Below are 5,299 nucleotides of genomic sequence, written 5' to 3'. Positions count from 1 at the left end.
GTTGTGTAACGAAGGATATCCCCTCCCCTCCCCCTTCTTTGTAGTTGTCTCTCTCACTAAGTATTGTTGATTTCGTAATCTAAACTTTGACCTTACATTACTAAGGAGCGACTTGATGGTATTAGCTGTTTGTTTGTATCACGTGATTATTTTTGTGAGTGTGTAGTGTTTACGGATATGATTTTGTTTGCAAAAAACTAGAATCGTGTATTGGCTTTCTCCGTTTTTTAGTACAGCAAATGTCTGACTGGGTTTCTTTTTAAAAAAGAAATGAGTGGAATCAAATTATGTAGAGCAATTTTAGTTTCTATTTTGTAGTTACAAATTTGCCTACTGTATACAAGTTTCTGGTAATTTATTTTCAAGCTTTCTGGTAATTTGTGGTCACTGGTTTAGTAGTTTAGGTTGCATTTTGGCAATAGGGTATATGAAAGATGAATGTTGCAGTGGGGGTGCGTGGGGAGTACATCTTGGTTCAAAATGTAATTATTAAATATTGTTCTGGTCAATCATATTTCTTAAACACATGGAATAATACAAAAAAGTGAGATAGCAGTGTGTTACCCCAACTTTGCACAAATTACATTAAAATCATTTCTTTTTTGTACAGTTAATAACAACTATAATTATTATATATATATATATATATTTAATTATTATGAGGAATCCAAGTTAAAAAATATGTTTATTAGACAATGTTAGAATATCAATAGATTAACAACCAATTCCTTTCTGATACAAGTTCGAACTACCATAAATATTTAAGTAATAGTTCAATAACGAAATGCTGAAAAGGAGTAGAAGAAAAGTATTTGAGCATGAGTAAAATAAAAGTTGGGAACCAAATGTTGAAATCAGTGTTGAGAATTGGACTTGATTGGCTGACTGGTCTGACTTAAACACAGTTACGGCTTGCAGTTTTATTAAATATGGGGTTAGAACACTTTGATTTGGAGAAATTTTGGTTTGAACTTATTGGGATGATGAGAAAAAATATCTTTTACATCCCATAGGGCTATCATTGGAGATACCATTGTTTTTGTTACATAAGTTTCTATAAATATGAGAAATGCCCTAAGGTTTAAACTATTAATTCGATAAAACTGAAGTAATCTTGAAAGTGAATGATTCACTTAAAATTAAAAAAAAAATGGAATATTCTTTTAATGTTTTGGTTTATTTTGTTCAAAAAAAAGATTAAGAGATGCTACTTAATATAATTATATATAATTATTAATTTTATAATTTTTTGTATTTAAATATAATTATATATAATGATAAAAATTATTAATCATATGAAATTATTTGATCTAATTAGACAGTTTAGTTGTTTAAATTGTTTAAACCTAATATGTTACTTGCTACAATTTGATGTCCATTTGGGTTTCACGATTTTGGTTAAAATAGCATGAAAAAACTAACTAAGCCTTAGTTTTATTAAGTTTTGCATATGTATAAAAGCTTTCGAAATGAATGAACAATTTTAGTCACTATTTTTGTTTGTTTTTTAAATGCCTAATTGCCTTTATCTTTCTTCCGCAGTTCCATCGCATTCTGCTATTTCTCATTCTTTGTATTCATCTTTCTTATTTCATTCTCTAGTCCTCTTCCATTTTTGCATTCCTTCTCATTTGCCAAATTGAAATATATATCAAATTACTACACTTTCAAATTGCAAAACGACAATAGATTAGTTTTCAGAGTGGAGAATATGCCATGCTTAGGTCTAGTTCTCTCATTTGCAATTTGAAGAGAAAATGATAATTAGAAACCAATCACCATGCCTTTTGAGGATTGCGGTGGTGGTTTGATCAACGATGGTGGTAACTGAGGCTTCTGAGGTCAGTGACTCGGAGATTTGAAACATTCGAGCAGTGTTGTGGACGATAAAACTTTCTTAAACTTATGATGCTCTCAACTAATATGACTATTATTTTGGATTGACTTTTCTTGGTGCTAAAATCACAACACATATTTGGATGGTTGCAACCTCAATTTGTCAGAAGCAACCTAAGATATCTTTCATGTTGCAATAGATGCCCCTCTCGGAAATTAATACTTGGATTATCTTAAGTAGAAATGATAAAATGGGTTGCCCTGTCCATTTAGTCCACATCCATACAAGGCACAAAAAATTAAGTGTGTGGGACATATTCGTTTTCTCTTAGCGAACAAATTTACGTAACTTATCCGTTTTAAAACAGGCTAACCAACCCATGAATAATGAGTTAAAAAAATATTGTTGCAGATCTGCAACATGTAACAATGCATGAGAAGGCAATAAACAATCAAGTAAACAAGGTATATAGAACACATAACATGATCATTGTATAACATAATCATACAGTATGATATATATACAATCACACAATTGAAGAACATAATCATTGATTTTTGCTGCAAATTGCAAGCCAAACAAATTACATATTTGTATACATTGATCATTGATTATTTTTGCAAAACAAGCCAAACAATCACCTTGTAGTTCTCCTTTGATTGTTAAGCAATCACCTTGACATGTGTCGTCTACTTGTCTCATCTAGTAGGATCCCGTACTCTTGTATTTTAGGATATGCATTTGTGTTTCGGGAACTCAAAGGCTCTCAAGGTTGTGTTCCAGTATTGCACTATAGCTCCTTTAGGACATTTTTGTCAATGGCAATGAGAAGGAGGTTATAAAGTCCCTCATACTCTTTCGAAAATTGTTTTTGGATATCTTGAGGGATCTTGGTGATTAGCTCTATCAAACATATCACATTATTTATCTGCAATTCTGCCATTATTCCCTTTCATAGTAGTTAAGATCGTGATTTAACTCATAGGATCGGTAGATCTTACGAGTTTTCAAGAGCTAGCGAGTCGCATGCACACTCTGAGTGCGATCTCACCACCATCAGTGAGATCGCCAAGGAAGATCGCAAGATCGTAAAATCGCCAACTCCTTGTGATTTTCTGTATTTATAACAAAAACCCTAGATTACAAAATCTTCATGTTTTAAACCCATATAGAAGGGGAAACCTATGGCCCAAAATCATTTGATCCGCCCAATATTCTTCTAACTCCTAAATTGCTAAATAACAAACAAACAAACCATAACCAGAATAGAAGTAGAAGTTACAACCACAACCAGAAGCTCTCAAAGACTTCATTTTCAAGACTTTTTCTTATTATCATCTTCATCTTCAACATAATTGTTTTCCTTATTCTCTCTAAAGTGATATTTTTTTTCTCTTTTATGTTGTAATGTGTGATGAGAGAGAAAATGGTGTTCATTTTGTTGTCTTTGTTATGTTCTCACTCTTTTTTATGTAATTTTTGTGTGTTATGCTTTTGTTAAATTTTGTTTTATACATGTCACTGTCAACACTCGGATCGAATTTTGTTCCCCTTTCCACATACATTCTATTACAATATGTATGTAGGTTACATAAAACATGAAGTTTCCACCTAAAACACTATGTAGCTATAAGTTCCGATACTTGTTGGTGTTTTTTGCTATCAAGCACTTTAGTTGATTATATTGATATGTTAGTTTTGCAATTGTGTAGGACTTTATACTTTTGTATGTATATATTTTGATGTTGGAAGTTTAAGTTTAGGATTTAATATGTATGCACTAACACTGTAAGAGTCTTTTACACTGTTACCAAACCATTCACCATTGACTTGTTAACCACCACTGACTCTGAAACAAAAGTAATACAAATTAACGATGAATGATATGCTGACAGTGTAAAAAACTTTACGATGTCAGTGCATAGATCTATTTGTTAATTTTGTTATTTATAGCCAGCAATGGAGAAAGTGGAAGATTTTATTATCCTGTGTATATGTATATCTACAAAAATTAATATTTGGTAGGATCTTACGATCACACGTTTTATGTTTTCATCTACTTCTTCCGATCTTACATAAGATTTCGATCTTGTCAACTATGCCATGTTTTGACTAATGGAACATTGCTAGAACTTGCAACTTAAGAACTAAAGTCGTCTTGATATAACAACAACCTCTAATACCTGGTTGGTTAACCAATACAGTCGAACAAAATGTGTAAAGAGATTTGTTTAACAAAAAAATTCTCCAACAATAAGTCTAGGGAGACTTGGTCAATAAAGAATACTCATATGTTGTAGTACTTTACAAACTTATGTGCTCGAAGAGGCATTATACTTGTGATCAGGACTTGAAGAGATTGGTTAAATTATCATATCTGAACGGTGTTTAGTAAACAAGAAAAAATGAGTCAGTATCTACTTACTAATACACACAATTCAACCTCCTTCTCCTGTAAGTCTTGTCCATTCCATTGTAATTGGTATCCAAACTTAACACATGTGTCAAACATCTAATAGTGTTGAGGAAAAGATGTTGAAAAACAAACATGACTACTAAAACTAGTATCAGTGGTACTCACCAATATGGAGGAGCATCTTCAACAATATCTCAATATTTTAGTACTAAAAATACAATTACTGGAAGAGTCCAAATGGGAGCTAAAACACAAAGGTCAATACAATGTCATCTGTGAGCAGAAAAGAGCTTGAAAAAGTATGTGCATGTGACTCTACAAAAGAAACGTGAGACACTCAAGCAAAAGTTCTTTCAATGTTAACCATGAATGAAATCCTTGGTACGCTCATTGTTTATGAATAGGATATTGACATATATTTAGAAATTACAAAGAGCAAATCCATTCATCTCAAGGCCGGCTAGGTGTCTTTAAAAGCTTTAAAGACAGAAAAGTCGACAAAGAACTATCTTTTTTTTCAAAAATAATTATCTTATGAAGGACAGAAAGGTCTAATCAGAATGAATTAATAAAATTGGACAAGTCTTTGAACAATAATACCCATATTTAGAGGTATCCTAATTTTGAATCATCCCAATAGCCGCATGTAATATTTTAATCAACATAAAAAAGTAACAGTTCTATAATAGGATCGGATCCAGCCACATAGTTTTTTAATACTTATTTTTTTTAAAAAAAATTGGTTTTAAGATTGCAAAACAAAATTGTTTTCTTTATCAAAGGAAATTAGTACAATTTTTAGATATAGAAAGAGGTCAAGAAAAATCATAAGATCATGAATTATGATTGAACATTTTGATATTACTCATTCATTATTTAACCCCACTTGGTACAAACTAAAATCTGTTTACAAGTTGATTTTTGGAAGGTAAATGATGAAAGAAAAAGACTTGGAATACATGAAATGCACTTATAATATAACTTTTAAACCTTCTTTTTTCCTTCATTCCCCTTCCCCTCTAAGTTTAAACTCGTAAGCATACCCC

Source organism: Lupinus angustifolius, unplaced genomic scaffold (genome assembly GCF_001865875.1).
Source record: "Lupinus angustifolius cultivar Tanjil unplaced genomic scaffold, LupAngTanjil_v1.0 Scaffold_287, whole genome shotgun sequence".
Classification (NCBI taxonomy): domain Eukaryota; kingdom Viridiplantae; phylum Streptophyta; class Magnoliopsida; order Fabales; family Fabaceae; genus Lupinus; species Lupinus angustifolius.
This window is presented reverse-complemented; position numbering follows the sequence as displayed.